We start from the raw sequence: 19,997 nt of genomic DNA on the forward strand, positions 1-19,997 counted from the left end.
ACAGCCGATTCCTCCCAACTGGCCCCCACTTCACAATGGCCTGTCTGCTTGTCCTGTACTGAATGCAAGCTCAGTGACGCCACAGATTCTACCTGATTCTTTCTCTGTGTCCCCAGAGCTTGGCCCAAATAATTCTTCAGGCAATGCTTTTGATTCAACATGCATTAACAGGAATGAAGGCACACATTTTTGCTGTATCTTCAGTTGAAGCATGACCTACATCCGTCCCATTCTGCAAACACACAACATAGAACTTTTCCTCTGAAGTATTTTGAAAATACATATATCTGAAAACTCCTAACTGGTGCATTTTCTCCCTTGGTACACATTACAAATTGATAGATTGGCTGCTAGAATTGCTTATGTGGGGTGACCAAGGAAGGAGATGTCGTTTTATGAGTGAGAAGAAACAGGGCACGATGTACCTACAATATAGTGGTTGTATAAACCCCACAGAGGGAAAACAGGAAACACGCAGAGTATTTTGGAAAGAAGAAAATGGAAATAAAACAGAAAAATAAATGAGGAGCTGGCGGGGTTCGGAATGGGAGTGTGTACTGAAATCTTGATCCTGGGGAGAAAACAAGGGAAAGAAAGGCGAGGAAGGATTTGCCGCAGTCCTGGGATGGAACAGGGTGATTTGATCCATGGTTACGGCCAATCCAGGGGACAAGGGAATTCACATCTTTCAATCTCCCTCAAATGCTATGTTTAGCTACGGTCTGTGTTAGCATGCCTGTGGCAGTCAGGGTATTTGGCTCTCGATGTGTTTTAAATTTTAAGTTGAAGAGAATTTTCTAACATTTGCCCATTTTAAAGATGAAATATTATAGGACTAAAACGTACAAGAGCCACTTCTCTGATTACAATCAAATGCATTTCATTCCGACTGGGAGCAGCCTATCTATGCCCAGACGTGGTGTTTGAAGGGCTGAAGGAGGGTATGTACATTTCAACATAAATTTTATAATTATGGATATTAACTTGTCTAGTTCAATATCCTAGGAATGCTCTCCAAACTACGCTTTTGCTGCAGCGCTTGTTTAGTTTTCAGTATCTGGAGAAATGGTCTGTGACTTTTCAGCCCCATAGTTGGTAGAAATGTGTGTTTAATGATTTTTTTAATTGACTCCCATTGAGATTTGGATAGTTGGTTCTAATCCTCAATAATCTCCAGAAGATACAAGTGGAGAAGACCAGTGCTTGATCTCAAGAAACCTCCAGCCTGCGGCTGGGAGGAACAGTGGATGGGAAAGGAAGTGGAGAAATAGTAAAAGTGTATCTACCAGGGGTACCAAAAAAATGTATACAAGTGTACACTTCGGTCAATGTTGCTCAAGCAGTAGTTCGCCGTAATCAGAAGTGTCTGGACACTGATGGTAACCACTTTGGGCACCTCTTGTAACTGCAGAAGTCAAATCTGGCTTGTATTCATCTTTTGTTACCAGTGTATATTATTACAATTTTAATAGTTTTTTTCTTTCTTAAAATGTGTCTACATTTTATTGGCACCCCCTGTAATTACATGAGGCCTTAACAAAGGACAGGCTGGGGACAGTCAGAGGAGGAAAGCCCAGGTCCATTTGGGACAGCCGGGAAAGGTGCCGGGGCATTTGAGAGCACCTTGAAGAGTAAATAGGCCTTCAAACGTCAGCATTCAGAGGAGAAGCCATCAGAAGTGAGGAGAACTGCAGGCAGAGGTGCAGCAGAGGGCAAGTGCAGGGCGGCCCGCAGTGTGTGCAGGGGTTGATTCCGCTGTAGGGGAGGACCGGAGAGTGATGGTAATGACCATGACAATGCTGATGGCTGGCACTGCTGAGTGCTCACTGAAGGCCACGTCAGCCTGCGTCTCCACCCTCACCACCATCGTCTATCCAGTAGGCTTTATCATGAGCCTGTTTTACAGACGAGGAAAGCTGGGCTTTGAAGCGACGTCATTGGTCTCTAGAGGCCACACCCTTAAGTGTGGTTCCGGGGGAGGCGAGACTCAAGGGTAGGCTGGTTGGGGTTCAGCTTGCTCAACAACAAAGAATCACCGAAGGTTCTGGGTGTTTTGGGTTCTGAGCTGCATTTTCGAATCGGTCTGGCAGCGATGGCCGAGGGACTTGCGGGAGGGGATTCTGAGGGGCTGGGTGAAAGGGATGAAGACGTGGAGCAGAGTGGTGATGGCAGTAGAAAGGGAAACAGACACCAAGCAAGACGCGTTCGGGAGGTGCAGCCTGTGGGCTGGCACTAGATAGGCAGCAGTGAAGGAGTGGGAGGTAGACAGCTGGGAGAATGAGGATGCCGTATTGTTTGGAGCCAAACATCCAGAGGGACTGCATTTAGGGAGAATCACCTGAGTTCCATTCAGGACACGTTGGTCATGAGCAGTTCTCCGGGAGAGGTGCCCTAGGGGACGTCGGAAACACAGATCGGATCTCAGAGGAGGTGTTGTTGGTGAAGAACAGGTGACCACGGGGACCAGGAATGCTCATGGGGGTAAGGTGGAGGAAGCCGAGAGAGTGTGAAGAGAAGTAAAAGGGGACGAGTGCGAGAATTTGGGGACCATCGTTGTGGGGAACGAGAAGGGGGCAAAGGGGCAAAGTCCAGCAAACAAAGAAAATGAACCATCAGCGAAGCAGATGGAGGACGAAAGAGGCTTCTGACCCTGTGGCAACCGACAGTGGGAAGTTTCTGAAGACAACATGGTCACGAGTTCCACCCTTGACTCATGTATCAGAGAAGGGGAGAAGCATGTTTGGGAGTTGAAGGAAAGAAGCAGCAGGGAGTCTGAAGCGGCCAACAAGAAAAGATGGTGGAGGACAGCTTGCTAGCCCCCTCCCCATTCACATTTACGTTGTGAAGTCAGAGGAATTGAGAGATTATGGTTTGGCTGGCAAATCAGTGCCCCACTGGAGCAAGGTTACTTCTAAGCCTGTCAATGGCGAATGTCTCTTTTCCTCAATTTCCTATTTTAAGTGTGGCTAACCTGTTCCCTCCCTTCTTAAAGACAATCAAGTTATTCAACAAAGTAACAACTATCATGATTTTAAAAGCATATGCTTAGAATGGAGGGGTGGTTACATGCCCTCCTGAAGGAAGATTCTAGCAACTCAGTCCCCTTTGGAACTGGGTTCATACCTGGATTTTACAAGTTACATGCTTTGGTATTCTAAGTAGCTCTGGATAAACTACAAGCCCATTCTTGAATGTGTTTCCAATAAAAAGGGAAAGATAATGCAGTGTCCAAATTTGCTAATTACTGCAATGATTAAAGCAAGACTTTTCAAGTTTATTCTTTCAGAAGATCTGGGACCTTTTGAACACAAACAGGATCTGACAAAGATAGTCAGTCATACAACGGAGAGAAAATGAGTGAGCCATGCCAGTTCCCTCGGAACAATTAATTGCTGCTGGCTTTGAACCTACAGTTTAAAGTTTGTTTTGCTGAGGCTGTCTTCTGGTTTTTCAGTACTGCACTGTGATTAAGTAAAAGTTCAGCAAAACTAAAGTGGTATAGTATAGTAGTTTTGCAAAATATGGAGGTGGGGTAAAAGAATGGCAGGCTTAATTTTCTTAGCAAAAGTCAACTCATTAATATGTTGGAAACGTCTGGATAGGAGAATATAAATGCAGCCTTATAGAAACATCAAACAAACAAACAGACAAACAAACAAACAAACAAAAAATGGGAGGGCAACGAGAAGAAGCCCCTGGTAGGTAATTGTGACATCTGACATTCCTGGATGTGAATTCCAGGTGTGCAGGCTCTTTGGGTGACAGCACCTTGGGTGACACACTGGCATTTGGAGCTTCAGGCTCTTAGCACATTGCAGGGCATGTGGGAAAAAAATCAGGGGGGGTTGGATCCTCTCTCCCCGCATCCTCACTGATGCCTCTCCATCTCCCTCAACTCAAGGCAAAACCGGCTTTTCCTTAGGCAGCTGGTGGGGAAAAAAAAGGTTAGAGTTAGAAGTGAAGGCCCTGGATTGGAGTTCTCAACTCATAGGCTTTATGATACTCCACAGGTCATCTAACTCTTATTTTCTCATCTGTAATCTTGGAGAAATTCCTACCCACAGGGATAACAGGAAAGTTAGATGAGATGATTTTTGTGAAAGAGTTGGAGAAACCACTTCTGCCTCCTACGAATCTATAGGGAACAAGAATTTTCAAAATGACCAAAAATGAGTCTACTTTCTTTTCTAAGAACCCAATTCTCTTTTTATACAGTTCAAAAAAACCCAACAAAACAAAACAAAACAAAAAAAAACTTATAAGGAAACTCAGAATTCCAGAATCTAGGTCACAACCCTTATAAATATCTTAAAGCAGCTTTTTTATTTTTTTTTTTTAAATCCCTTATGAAAGGGATTGTTCCCCTGTAGCTACTCAAACTTTGATGAACAAGACTATAGATTTAGCAGAACTAGTTTATACTGGGTTTGCCTCTAGAAATCAGTGTTGTTCTCAATGTAAATTGAATCAAAAATTACCCTCGTAATTATTTTTTGAGGTCCTTCATTGTTTTCTGTTAAAAATACATAGAAGCATGAAAATGGTAACTTTCTCCTAGGATTTATAAGGAGAGGAGAGTGACAAAGAGAAAAACTGTGAACTTGGCATACAAGTGAACCATGCTCTGGAATTTGGGTGGGTCTAGGAAAAACTACAGACTTCAGTGGAAAACATATATGGGTGTGTGAGAAATCCCCGTAAACTATAAATTGAATACATACTGCATGGGCTGGTATGGAAAGAAACCACAGTGCTCTCTGAAACCAGAGAAGAGGGACAGAGAGTAAGTTTGGCATGGAGAGAGAACCAGGTGTCCCGGGACTTGGGGATGTTTACAATTAGTAGCAGTCTTAGCTGGATCTAAGGATCCTCACAAGCGAGGGTAGCACCACCCAGGGCGTCCTGGAGATATCTGTTAGAAAACAGGCTGATCGCCAAGGTGTTCTGTCACGTGACCTCAATTACCCACACTCCTTTCCCCCCAGTCCCTCCCAAGGCCCCTGTTCAGTTTTTCTGGATTCACCCCCACCTTGTTGCCTTTGCCTGTGTGGTCTCTTTCTTGAAAGCCATCATTTCTTTCCTTTTCCTTTCAGAGTCTCATTATCCACCCTCAAGAGCCTTTAAGGCCCGTTAGGCTCGACTTTCCCTTCTCCACGGAGCCTGACCACTTCCTTACTGTCTGAATTTCTCTAGGCTGAACCTAACCTAGCAAATGTCTGTGCCACGAAGAACTTACCACATATCATGTCCCGATGTGAGCATTTGGGCTGTCTCTCCAATCAGATTACAAGCCCCCTGGACAGCTGAGGAAATGTCACACTTAGCTGGGCAAGCACCTGCCGCCCTTTGCAGAGTCCTGCTTTGCACCTGAAATTGGGTGCATTCAACTCACTGCTTGCAACCCCAGTGCAATGCAAGCTGACCTTTATTACCTCCCTTTTTCCAAAAGAGAAAACTGAAAACTGGGAAGACAAAGGCACTGGTCCAAAGTCACCTGCCCAATTACCTTTCAGAAGGCATCTCACTTCAGGGTGAGACTATTGGGTCAACCTTCACACCAGTTTTCAGGCTTTAAGTAACTTGACACCATGGTCGTAACCTGAAGACCTGAGATCTGAACCCGACTCTGTTTGTCTGACTCCAGCCCTCTACCTTTCCACTAATCGTGTTGCTTCCCTATTACCAAAACGCTCAAGGCAAAGTTGAGCTACTCAATGATAATATTCAACGAATGCACAATGATTCATCCCATTTTGTCAAAACCAAGGAAACATGACCACAATCTGCAAATCTGACCAGAGCACCAGTGTTCTCTCCCCCTCTCTCTATGGTCTTAGTGTATACAAAATTCATTTATATATATATATGTGTGTGTGTGTGTGTGTGTGTGTATACATATCATGTATATATATATATATATATATATATATATATATATATATATATATATATATATATAATTTCTCAATACGTTATTTTTTAAGAGCAGTTTTAGGTTTACATCAACACTGATTGGAAGACACAGAGATCCCCATGCATCCCCTGCCCCCACACAGACGCAGCCACCCCCATTACCAACATCACTCACGGGAGTGAGACATTTGCTACAGAGGATGGACCTACAGTGACACGTCGTCATCACCCAGAGACCATAGTTTACCGTCGGGGTCACTCTTGGTGTTGTACATTCTATGGGTTTGGACAAATGTGTGATGACGTGTATGTGTCCAGTATCGATTTTCCAATATTCATCCCTTTCTCCCCACCTAAACCCGTGGCAACCACTGATCTTTTGCTGTCTCCCAATTTTGCCTTTTCCAGAATGTTGTATAGCTGGAATCACACAGTAAGTAGCCCTTTTCAGACTGGGCTTTTTTCACTTCGTAATATGCTTTGACGATTCTTCCACGTCTTCTCGTGATTTGATAGCTCACACTCCCCGCGTATTTATGACACTACCAAGACAAAACTGGACTCTCAATTCTTTGTTTTATAGGAACAGACTAAAAGGTTTATAAGCATGCTAAGGTTTAAGGGAGTGTGTAACTATTTATTCATCTGGATCACATATAATTCCTCATATGCCACATGCATCATAAAAATTTTACATGTAGCACGTATGTTTATAACATGATTTCTCCAATAGCCAAAGACATTTCTGAGGGGCAGCACTGCTGTCATCTATGCAGCCATGTCCCTCTGGGCACCAGAAGCAATGGGCATCTTAGCTGAATGAACTTTCACCTTTCCACGTCCTCTTAGTGGCAAACCCAGATGGAGCACTGCCAAAGGCAGGTGTTTTGTAAAACTCTACTCCCTGCTTAAATAAGCTCAGATTTGGAACCTACTCTCACTGTGCTTTTACTTGAAATCTCACTTAACAGAAAGTTGAAGTTTAAAGGGGTTTCGCCCTCTCCCATTATGGATGGGGAAACCGAGGCCCAGAGGGAACCTGACACCTGCCCAGGATTTTGCAGCAGTGGAGGGGCTGGTTCTTCTGACAGCCCTTGGGATTCCTCACCAGGTCTTCTATCCCCAGTGGGACCCAAAGAGGAAAAGACGAACCCAGTCTCAAGGGAAAGCAGAATGGTCGAACTGTCTTATGGTTTGGAAACAGAGATAAGAGGACTATGTGGAAAGACATAGAAAAATCAGTTAGACATTTGCAAGTTTGAAAAAGGTATATGGTTCTTACCGTCCCTAAACTGTTGGCTTTTGTCAATAGTTCCTTCCACGAACTCTCTCACTTCTAAGTGGGGTCCTACAAGGAAAATCCTGGGAACTGAGCTGAGTGGCATTTCAGTATTTTTCTAATCGGAAAGTGGTGAGCCTGTGCACGGTACTGCTTACACCACATTATCAGCCACACCTGACTGCTGGACCCAGTCAGTTTATCCCATGAGGATAGTCCACATCCTGTCCACGGGTCATTATGGGAACAGATTGCGCAGGGGAGAAATGTCTATTGGAATGCATGTGAGCTCCTCAAAAATGAAGGTGCGGAAGATCCATCCAATGTCACTGGAATTTTCTAGTGTGTTCCCAATTGTTTGTTTGTTCATTTTTATTTATTTTTCTAGGGTTTGGTTTAGGGTTAAAGGGTAAAGGTTAGTGTTGAAGGTTAGAGTGTAAGGGTTAGAGTAAGGGTTCAATTTTGGGGTCTAGGTTAGTGCTATGATTAAGGTTAGGTTTACTGTTAGGGTTCATTTTAGAGAGTTATGATTAGGGTTAGGGTTAGAGGTGAGAATTTAAAGCTTAGTGGTTTGGGTTAGGTTTATCCCTACTGTTAGGGATAGGTTTAAGTTTAGGTTTTCAGATTAGGGTTTGGGGTCTAGGGATGTTTTTAATTAAATTTATTGGGGTGACATTGGTTAATTACATTGTATAAGTTTCAAGTGTACGTTGCTATGATACAACATGTGTGTATTGCACTGTGTTCCCAACACCCGAAGTCTAGTCTCCTGTCACCATGTCTTTGTCCCCCTTTATATTCTCCTCATTCTCCCCCTTCCCTCTGGGAACCACCATACTGTTGTCTGTGTCTGAGTTTGTTCATTTGCTGCTTTCAGTTTTATATCCCACATACTAGTGAAGTCACGGGGTTCTTGACACTTTCCATCTGACTTACTTCACTTAGCACAATAATACTACAAAGTGACAATAACCAATTGTTTATCATAATTACCCACCACCAGGGGCTGCTTAGTAATATGATGTTTTAAAAACAACCCAGAAAACCTATGACCTAGCGCCACCATCGGGGCCATGACAGAACGTGTGAGGCCCATGAGGACAACTAAAGCCCTAAGAACTACTAACATGTGAGGCTTGATCAGATCACTTCCCAAAATTCCAGAGTCCTCTGGAGAGAAGTCAAGAGAGAGAAAAAATTCCTAGTATCCCCTAGCACCTCTGAGGAATGACAAAATGCCATGTTGCCTTCATGGTAGTTCTGCTTGGCAGTTGTTCTTGTCAAATGGCTTTAAAGAAATCTGGAGCTATACAGATATAAATCTTTTGATGCAAGGGGCGGTCTTTCATCCATGAAAACCAAAGTCCCGTGCTGAGAGTCCTCGAGGCCCAAGGGCTCTGTCCTTGGAGGTGAGTGAGGGCTGCTGGAATGCCCAGCTTCTGCCTCCTGTGGAGGAGGGCACGTCCCACCCACTCTCTCAGCTATCATGACAGCACGTAAGCCTGCAGGTCTGGGTCGCACCTAGAGGTCTGGGCTGCACACACGTCTTCCTAGCAGCCCCGGCTTCCTCCCTACAGAGCCAGGCCCCTTCAACATTTCCCCAGATCTCTGGGATCTTCAGCTGAGCTGGGCCCCAGCCCCTGGACTCAAGGTAAGACCCCCAGAGTGCTTCCCACTGATCAACAGAGTGATACAGAAGGAAGAGGAAAATAAAACACCCAAATCCTGGGGAATTTCTGGAAGGTCCAACCAAAGTGATTCATCTTGACCTCAGGCAGAACTTTTTTCCTACTCTCCGTTCTTTTACATTTCAACTAGTATATATCTTACTGATTTGAAGAAAACTCCTACTTTTTGAAACTTTTAGTACTTAAAAATGGTTAAGCACTACTCTGTGAGATTGCAACTAAAATACACTATTAGCTTTGTTAGGAAAATATGTGAGGAATATTTGTACCCTTTACTGTAAAGACTGAAACCTCAGTTGATTTGCATAAAATAGGAGGCTTGATCAGATCCTCCTATGGGTATTTTAAAACTAATAGGAATGCATCAAACATGCTTCTGAAAAATAGCAATTAGCTATTTATTCCCATTAAATTTACAAACAAATAACTTGCAGAGTTAATGCTAAGTGTTGAGCCTTAAAGACCTTGATTTCAGTGACAGGATGTTTAACAAGCACAGCTGTCTGAAAAAGCACAGATACTTAGGTTTATTTCTTTCAAGATCATGTATAGTATTATTCACAAGTCACATTGCATATGAAAAGTAATAAGACTCTTAAAATTTAATAGTAAGCTAGTTATCTTTACTGGTTGTTCAGTTGCTCACTTTTGTCCTTAAGTTTTCAGGATCTACCCAAGGCCTGGTTAAGTCTTATTCACAATTTTTGAGAGTAAAAGAGATTCTACTTATATTGTTCAAAATCACTCTTATCTCTGAAAGATGAGTCACATTCGCATAACTTTATTTAATATCTCTAATTACTATCATCCTAATATTTGAAAAGTTCCCTTTCTTCCTTCCTTTTTTTTTTTTGTATTCTTTAACCAACATCTCTCCCATTTCTCCTAGTATTTAGAAAGCAATTTTCCAACTTGCAATTATTACAACCTATTCATCTTTAATCATTTTCCAGTTGGTCTGTTTCGATATCCTATCAATGACATATCAATTACCTTATTGAATTACCCGTGACACTTGAGATTTCTCCCACCAAAATGTAGGTTGTATATTTTCACAGCATAATTCATTTTAAAACCAGGCTGGTCCATAAAACTGATGGTTTTGTGCTAACTAACCTAATACAGTTGCATTAGCTCTGCAGCTGTGTTTTTGAACATCAACAGTTAAGCATTCGATGTAAAGGTTAAAGAAGTAAATTAACTTTCAGAATTTCACGTGCGTGCTAATGTTCACCATTGACCATGCTGGAAGAGAACTTTGAGGTCATTTTGTCCAACCCTCTCATTTTACAGATGAGGAAAACAGGACTAATTGATACCTAGCGATACTAAATTACATCTCTTCTAAAACTAGATAGCAGAGTTACTAGGCTTCTTAATGTGCTCAATTACTATACAGACTCCATGAGCTGATGAGTGTGCTATGACCTTGAGCGCTTACATTCTGTGGTTTTCAAATGTTTATGTTTCTAATGTGGTATTTGTAATCCCAAGTCCCAGTAACCTATTACCACTGAGGCCTTGCCAATGCCCGACTCTGGGCAGCCCACCTCTTCCATACTCAGCTAGTGTTCCCGGGCTACCAGCATTGGCAAACTCACGATAGGTGTAACCAAAGATACCAATTCAGGCTTGCAAGCCCAGAACGGCCCTTGCAGCTGGTCCACCTCTTTTCTTCATCTATTACCACCTCTCCTACGTGCTACTCAGGAGCCAACCCAGGTTTTTTTTTTTTTTTTTCCATATCCTTCAGCCCTGTTTCCTCTTACACCAAGGGATGATACCTTCATTCCTTGGACTATGTGCATAATTCCTCAGTTTTTATCCTCTACTGCTCAATTTTTTTTAACATAACTTTTCTTATCTTTCTTCCTCTTCCCCACACTGAAACATAAGCTTCACTAGAGCAAGCATCGTGACTGTACTGTCGTATCCGCAGTGTCTAGAACAGTCTGGAATATAGTAGGTGCTATATAAATACATGTGTAACGAATACTCCCCTTCTCTTTCCCTCCTCTTTTAGGGAAACAGGTGTCCCTTTCCTTTCTAAGACTTGCCCTCCTAGAAGCATCAGTGCCACCCTGTCCATTCTCAAATCTTTGACCTTTAGATCATGTCCCCTTTCTTGAAATCTTGCCCCCCTAATTGTCCACTCTGGTGAATTTACTTACCGTGTTTCCCCGAAAACAAGACCTAACCGGAAAATAATACCTAGCATGAGTTTTCAGGATGATATCCCCTGAACATAAGCCCTAATGCGTCTTTTGGAGCAAAAATTAATATAAGACCGGGTCTTATTTTCGGGGGAAAATGGTAGCTACTCTTGCTCCAGCTCCTTTGCTGGAAAGTCCTTTCTCCTTCTCTTCAATACAGGCAGTCTCCAAGAATCTGCCCTCAGCTACTGTCTTCTCTAGGTATTTCTCTTTTATTTTTGCAGATCTCAGTAAGTTATATATGGTCAACTTTTACTTCTTGTACAGTGACTCCCAAATATCAATTGCCAGCCCCAAATTTGCTTCCTAGAGATGGGCACCTCAAAGCAAGCAAGCTCAGAGCCAACTTCATCATGCTTTTAATACCTCTGCTTTCCATGCAAGGCTTCCTCTTCATCCAGGCGCTAAACTCCACAGTCCTTTCAACTCCTGTACCGCCATCACCACTTCACTTCCAATAGGTGTGCGAATTCCAGCTGCTGGAAACTAAGATGGTCATGCTCCCAAGTTCATACAGTGCTTGGATGAATTCAGAAGCCTCCCGAATAATTTCTCTACCACTACTCTCCCCATCTCAGTCTTATCTGGCTAGATGAGCCTGACTTCTTCTTGCCCATTGAAAGATCAAACTTTTTGGTTTGATCTTCACGGCCTTTTAAAACCTATTTCCAGTCTAACTTCCAATCTGGCCTCATACTAACTTTCTTGAGGTACTGCAGCGATTCTCAACCATGGATACATATTGAAGCAAATGGGGAGCTTTAAAAAAGTCCCAAAACTCAGATTCCTACTCATATATCACTCTCTCCACCCCTACGAGATTCTGATTCAATTGGCTCATGGTGGACCAAAGCATCCGGGCATTTTAAAATCTCCCCAGGAGTTTCTAATATGCATCCATGGGTGAGAATCATTGATATACCCTATGGCCCAATAAAATCAGAGTACTCAGGCAAGTACTTTACCATCACCACTTCCTTTGGGTGGGAAATTCCCCTTGCAAGCAATCCTTCTTCCTTCACAAAATGCTTGAAAACTTCAGTGATTCTTCCAGTTGGAGAGAATTGGTATTTCCCCTGGAAATCCTTAGTATGTTTCTATATTTCGCATTCATTCCTATGATCTGGGAAGGCTGTTTTATATAGACAATATGGGGTAGAATAAGACAAGGTCCCTGCCTTTACACAGCTTACAGTCTTGTGGAATAAGAGGAAAACATGAACCACTGAATATACATTTTATGATAAAAGTGTAGAAGTGTCCATGAGATAGTGTTCAGGCACGGAGTACTCTGTTCTGTTTGATGTATTAATAATTCATGTATATATCATCTCTTCTATCAGATGGTATATTTTTGAAGACCATGCATCATTCACTTTTATGTATTTCAAAGACAACATCTTTCTTTGATGTTGTTCTATTAAATAGTATTAAATATTTGCTGAATAAATGAGCGAGTGAATGAGTGACATGTTGGCGGTTAGGAGTCACTGTGGAAAAGCAGCAGCTCTAAGGAAATAGTGCCGTAGTTCAGTGCCAGGTCAGGAGAGTGACGGGGGACGGTGGGAGGAGGTGTCCCACTGGAGTTCAAAGACCCACGTCACCATGTTCAGTCCTAAGCAATGTGTGAGTTCTACAGTTTCCCTCCACCATCATTCCATAGTTTCTTTTAAGTGGTAATAAGAATAGCATATTAGAAATGAGGTCCCACTTCTCATGACTGAGTGTTAATACATCTGTTCAAAATAAACTTAGCCCCTTTGATTTTAATAAACAAATCCTAGAGATCAAACGTGATAGTTTGGTGGCCGATGGGAAGACCTGAAGGAGAGTAGGAGAAACACCTGCCCACCCAACAGATCTATGAGCCCTCCTCTTGACCATGCCGTGATCTTCACGTGAAGTCCTCGGGCCTCTTAAAGCTGTGGTCAAGAAAGCTGCTAAAATTGGCCACCAAATGAATGTAGACAAATAAGACCCTGCAGTAATGTCCATGCTAATTGTGTGTGTGTGTGTGTCTGTGTGTGTCTCTCTGTGTGTGTGTGGGGGGGTGGGGAGAGTAAAGGAATGATGAACCGATGTACATGTGGAAGTAATTTGCTTCCCCATTGGAAACCCCTAACCCTGCATGTTACTACAGATGTGACTAATCATACCATAAAAAGGAAAGCATTCTCGAGGCTAAAAGCCGTATCTGAATGTCCGTGTACTTTTTGGGGACACTAGGGAACCACAGCATGAGAGTCACGGACCAAGAGATCTGCAAGGGTTAGTACAGGTTCCGGGAGTGTCTGCATCAGGACAGATAAAAGGAAATGTTTCTTACCCCAGAGGATTTCAACACTACGGAAACTCATTTTCCACAGAGATAGAACAATGGGTAAATGGAATCACTTCAAAGAAGCAACTTAGAAAATTTCACACGGATGATAAATGTCTTCAAACCGCTCACATGTTATGGGCCATGTTTTTGACATTCATTCATTCTTTAATGTGTGGATTGATTATTAGTCCATTTTTTCATGTATTTATTCATGGACTCATTTACAGAGTAATGAGTATGAGTCATTAAAACTGCTTTTTTGAGCACCTACTGCATGGGAGGGCCCATGTTACTGTGGGTACACAGATGAATATGGCCCAATCCCTGCCCTCAAAGAACTCACCATCTAGAAGGAGAGACAGTAAGAGAAAGTCATGATCCTGTGGTAAGTGTAGTGATATTACACTTTATAGTGGTAAAGGAGAAGCGGGGTCTTAAATGAACCTGCAGTAGGAGGGGTTAGTCATGAGAAGAACCAGGGGGAAGTTGAGGGATCTGGTACTAGGATGGGCTTTCCAGGCAGGGGAGATGATGGGAGAAAAGGTGGGTAGATAGGTGTAGTCACATCCGGAGATTTGACCTAAGTGGTAGCCAGGGGCTAGAGCCTAGAAGACTTGGACATTGGGTAAACAGTTTACTACCTTATTGTGTAAGAAATGAAGAACAATTTGAGGGAGGATACAGGGAACTGACATACACAAGTTCTCGTTTTTGAAAGGTTATATTTGAAAGGTTATTTTTGAAAGGTTATATTTAGAGAGATTGGCTTTAAAAGAAAGTCAGATTGGAGGAGGGTGAAGAGGAAGCCAGGGTCGCAGCGAGCAGAGAACTTCTCCTAGGCTGTTGGTCTGGAAGTAACAGAGAGAAATCTGCGGTGGAGACGCAGGTCTAGGCTTCCTGAACAATAAAGGTGGCATCTAAGCCATGGTACGAGGTACAGGAGTGTGTGTTCAGTGAGAAGAAAATATTTCGAGTGTGGAGCTTTGGGAACAGTCCCGTTTAGAAGACTGGCAGAAGAGGAGGAGCCTAAAATGGAGTTAAGAAGGAGCCAGAAAAATTGAGCGACATGGGGAAAGACTGCAGCAACAGTCTGGAATGTTAGGAAACTGTCAGAAACGATGAGGAATGAAATGTGCACACCCCGTGAGCTGTTATTGACTCTGACGGAGTGGAGTGGTGTGCAGAGGACTTTTCCCGTGGGTTGAAGATTCATCACACAGCCATCAAGGAAATGCAGGTAGTCATTTCTTTCCTCCGTGAAGCTCTTCTTCACACCCATCAATTCTGTTCCCCAATCTTGGCTTTGTGGAACAAGGCATTCTCCTTAGTCAAACTCCTTGTCTCTCGCCAAAACCAAAGAAAGGCATTTTGGCCTTCATCATTTCATGTGTTTTATTATCAGTGATGAAGGGAAACAGGAGATTGTGCACAGAACAAACCAGAGGGCAGGTCTTTCAACCAGAGTCTCATTCCCAATTTCATTCCCTAAAAATCAGATCTCTTGGCTAAAAATAGGGATGAACAGAAATCCAAGCGAGAACATTAGGAATTGGCCCACTAGGTTTAATTCAGGGGCCAACTCATTTCAAGTGGTCAATTTAATGACCCCTCGGAATTTCCTCTTCCATCCTCTCCACTGTCTTTGCTAAACATGAACTTGTGCTCTTTCTGAGGGGGTCAAGGTAGCTAGAGGCTGAGTCCTGTTGGGCTGCATTATGTTTGGGTGGACTGTGGACCTTGCTACAGAATCTATCGAATTCAATCATACGTCACTATTCATTGACACCAGTTACACCGTATAGAGGATGTAGACATTTGAAAACATACTTGCAACCACTACTGCATAGTACAAATGGACTCAGAAAGTAAGCTAAAGCATATGGTTCAAATTAGACCAAAGTAGTCTTTTGCAAGTTTTGGTAGGACACACAAACATGAATTTCTGGGTAGGCTTTGTGAATTAAGAGGATCATTTTATTCATCAATAATGTGTGTGTGTGTGTGTGTATTCACTCATAAATATTCATTGATCACTATGTGTGTATATGTGTGACTTTCCTCCTCTTCCTTTGGACAAAGAGAGTTTGTGACCCATTGACTCCCAGCATCAGTGTTCCATGAGGGTGAGGGTGGGTAGACGCAGCTCTTACTAGTCAGAAACGCCGGTCTTAGCACTCTTCCACTTAACACCAACATCACAGACTCTTTGACGATCTGGAGTGGTCAAGACCTTGGCTTCCAGTTACGCTTCTCATAAAGGAAGTTTCCAGACATAAGCCAAACACTGGAAAAGAACTGCTGACTACAGGACTGCTTTGTACTACTATGTGGTGATTTATAAACAGTGATTTTTTTTTTTTTTTTTTTTTTTTTTTTTTTTTGTAACTAAGTCAGCTAGTGACCTTGAGCTTTCTCCCATAGGTAAAACCGTATGACCAGAAAGCGCCTCGGAGGCCGCTTTCTCAACAGAGTTCTGTGAGAGAAATCAACCTTAATGGCCCCCACAGCTTCCTTTTCTCGGAATGAGTGAACCTTCTCTCCTAGGCTCTAGAGTGGTGCTACCTGTGGCCATCCACAGGACACATGAGAGAACAGTCACTGATGCCATCTTCTGTGTTCTGTGTTGTAGTTCAGAGGAGGGACCCTGATTGCAGAAAGCACACTGCAGCTCACAGGGTAGCCTCCTCCTTCTTGACGGATGAGCAGGACTTTGCCAGGCACAGGGCATAGGGAAGGAATTGGGCTGTAAAGGGACCTGCCTGAGCAAAGGTATTGGGCAGGAAACCTGCTTTATCAGCATTCTTCCTGAGTGAAGTGCAGATTCTTCTAACTCAGTCAATTAAATGAAGCCTTAAGTTGACACAAAATAATAACCCTGAACACTTACTGAACACCGGTTCTTGGATTTGTACCCAAAAGGTCGCTGAGAGTAACTTATTCCACACAGTTTGGCCACAAGAGTGTGTGGACAGTTTCTCAGTTGAGCACAGTAAATACTTCTCATTTACAGTAAAATCTGGAATGTTTGGGAATGGTCTGTGCTAGGGAAATTGAATTTTCAGATTAACTACATAAAAATGGAAAATCTGATGAAAAACCTTCCTAATTTTGTTTTTCTTTGAAGAGATAACTGCTGTTAACGTTTCAGAGGCATTTCATTTCAACTTATCTCCAGAGAAAAACAGAGTGATTGTACTGTTTATTCCAGTTTATTGAATCCCGTTTTTAAATTTAATATGTTTAGGTTTTCCATGATTTTCAAAGACTACCTAATATTTTAGCTTATAAATATGTTATAAATTTAAAATCCTTTCTCTCTTATTCATGATCCAGGTTGGTTTGAACATTTTAGTATTAAAATGAATGTGAGAACAGGCTTATACATAACCTTGATGCACCTTTCTCATTAACTCTTAGACATAAATTTACTGGGTCAAAGAGTACAAATAGTCTTAAATTTTGCATCTACATTGTCAAGTCGCCACCAGGAAGAGCTATGTCTTTCTCTATGAGGAGCCATGTCCAAAACCATCCATGTTTGCTTGCGTGTCCATACGGAGTGCTGACATGGCTTTAAAATCTCTGCTCAGTGACAAGCTGTGTTTCTTGGACCCGTGGCTCCTTCTTGGTCTCATGTGCCAGTGGCCCCTACTCTGCCCGGCCCCGGGGCTCAGTCTGGGACTGCCTCTCCCACCCTCTATGTCTGAGAGAATCTCATTCACTTACATGTTTCCAATTCCATTTGTGGACTTAAACACGAAAGGCGTCCCTCCTGCCCAGCCCTCTCTTGAACATCGACCCGTCAGCAGAGACCCCAGGTCTCATCTCTGTGGGGTATCCCAGGCAGGCCCCTGGGCACTCCCCACCTCCCCAGGCTGGATCCTCCTGCTTTGACATTAAGTACCCAGTGAGTTCCAAACCGAGATAGCAAAACATTGCAACCCCCTGGCTATGCAATAACAGATGAATGATTGGTACATTGCAGAGGAAGATCCAGTGTCCTCTGAATCAGTAAAATACCGCCCATCCTGGCCCTCATTTTCATGCCAGGGTGCCAGGAATCATCCGTGAGACTTCCTCTGCCTCTCCACGCCTCCCCACCAGCCACCTGTCAGAGATGCCCACTGGCTCTCTGGAACAGGTGACTCAGAGCCCCTGGCTTCTCTCAGCCCACTGGCCCCGTCCTTACCCAGGCATCAGAATTCTAGGCTGGGATTACTAAAAGCACTGGTGGACCAGACTTTCAGCACCTATGCTGGCCTCTGTCCAATCCTTTCTCCATGTTGTATTAAAAAGGATGACTTTAAAAAGCAAGTCTGATCCTATCTCCGCCGTGATGGAAGCCCTGAGATGCATCTTATTCTCCTAAGATGAAGGCGACGGTCTCCAAGGAGCCCACCTCGCCCGATGGCATGGCTCTCCCTACACCCCTGCCTGACCCCTCTCCACTCTCTCCTGCTCAGTCCCCTGCCCCACTTCCTGGAAGGTGTGAGCTCCTCGCCACCGCGGGTCTTTGCAAACACCATGTGTCCCTCTGCCCAGATCACTCATCTCTGCCCTAGCCCACTTCCTCATTCTTTATGCCCCCACCTTAATGCCACCCCTGCCCCAAGGAGGGCATGCTGGAACCCAGACTGGGACACGGTATACTCTCCATGTTCCATTCTCTCATCTATCCCTGATTTTCTCCCTCGTTCTCCCCACAAATGTCTTTAAATACGTCGGCTCATGGTTTACTTAGGGACCCCCCCCCCCCGCCCTGCAATGGCCACATCAGTCTTACTGCTGGAGCCCCAGCACCCCGCACATACCGCACTCAGAAAACTCGGGGTACGAAGGAAGGAACACATGTTGTTGAAATACCTTCACGTTTCTTTTCAACTTTTAAATCTTATTGAATTGTATATTTATGTGTTATTGTTGGGGGAAAGAAGGTTCTTACTGATTTTCAAGAACTTTCTATAATTGCATAATTACCCCTCTGCTGTTACCTGTGGTAAATGTAGTTTCCTTTTGGTAAGTTGTATTTTATGTGCTTTGTTTATTGGAAACATATAAAGTAATAATAGCTGACTCCTGTAATAATGAGTGTGAGCAGGCAAAATCTTGTGGTGCTTTATGTATTTGAAACTCGCACAACCCTCTCGATGTACACGATTTATTATCATCGCTATTCTGCGGGTGAGGAAACTGAGTCCCAGAGGGTTCCGTAAGATGTCCAACGTCACACAGCTACTATTACTGGAAGCAGGACCCAGTACTCTTAACCTTTACACTACGCTGCCTCTGAAGAAGTGTTTAATCTTTTTTAAGTACAGAGGAGGTAACATTCAACCTGACTTTTGAAAGACAAGTGGAAGTTAACCGAGAAGGGGAGAGAAAGAGAACCTTTAGGAAGGAGTGGCAACTCCCGGGCACTGGGCTGTTTGCGGAAAAGCACACATCCAGGCCATATCCTGAAGGGAAAAAAGCTGAAGAGGGACTGAGAGTCAGGGCTTCAGAGTGTTTTGCTTTGCCAAGGTGTTCGGGACTCATCCTGTCAGCAGTGAAGGCCGCTGACGGATTCATGAAGGGGAGTATTGTCTGAATTACTACTCTGTAGATGAGTATGTTTTCTTTTTTTTTTCCGGTCAGGGTATCATGAGACCATGGTTATATAAAGTTGCATGTGACTGAACAGTATATGGACAGTAAAAATCCAGCTTCACAATTCTGAGAAATGCGACATGTGAGGCTACGAAGACGGGGAATGACGTGTGTAGCTGAGCTGTTAGTTCTTCCTTTGTTACCATGTAAGAAGAAACTGTACCATTACTTCCATAATAGGGGGTGTTGGGATGTCTCCCCGCTGGGATCATTGTTCCAATTACGTCAGCACCAGTGTGATGGTTGCCGCTAGCATGCTTACTGTGGTAAGGCCCTACAGGACAGGGAATTTGTGATTCTAATTGCTAAGTGTCCCGACTATTCTTACTGGAAGGCTAATTGTTAAAAATGTCAGGAGAGCCTCTATGGGGAAATTGATCAAAAAGGATTTGACAGGTTGCCCTGGTTTCTGTGACATTATCAGGATGGCTGCATGTGGGAATCTCATTCAGAGCAGGGTTTAAACCCAGGTCCTTGGGGGATGAAGAGATGAGGGGTAGAATTCAGGAGGACCCAGGATCTAGGATGGAGGGAAAAAGAGACACAGTCTTTCTCAATCACCTCTAAGTAAGTTTATACTGATTTTACAATGAATGTGTAACACACTGCAATCATTTTAGCCCAAATTGTGACTTGATCATAGTAGTAGAAAAATCACAATATTTCAACATAACACTGCAGCTGTTTCAATGGTCTTTAACATTTCTGTTCACCATACCTTCAAAATGCTAATTCTTAATTAGGGCTTGAAAAAGAAGCATAATTTTGATTTTTAAAAATATTTTAAAGAGTGCATTATAATAGTATCGGTGTCTTTTGTAATCTTAGCTATTTTATTTGTATCTATTTAAACACATTTGTATCTATTTAAACACCTTACCAGTCCTCCAGAAAGTACCATAACACACAAATGGTTAAGAAATCCCAAGCTAGAA

At 43.1% G+C, this 19,997-nt stretch overlaps 1 protein-coding gene across 1 annotated transcript in view; it reads left to right on the plus strand.

Moving 5' to 3' along the window:
* The first annotated feature begins 919 nt into the window (after window positions 1-919).
* Window positions 920-19,997, plus strand: part of KCNJ15 (potassium inwardly rectifying channel subfamily J member 15) — a 34,579-nt gene continuing 15,501 nt past the window's right edge. Inside the window, exon 1 of the mRNA XM_033121442.1 lies at window positions 920-941. The gene's annotated coding sequence lies outside the window, so the exon portion shown is untranslated. The remainder of the gene's footprint in view (window positions 942-19,997) is intronic.

The sequence above is a fragment of the Rhinolophus ferrumequinum genome, chromosome 2, assembly GCF_004115265.2.
Source record: "Rhinolophus ferrumequinum isolate MPI-CBG mRhiFer1 chromosome 2, mRhiFer1_v1.p, whole genome shotgun sequence".
Classification (NCBI taxonomy): Eukaryota; Metazoa; Chordata; class Mammalia; order Chiroptera; family Rhinolophidae; genus Rhinolophus; species Rhinolophus ferrumequinum.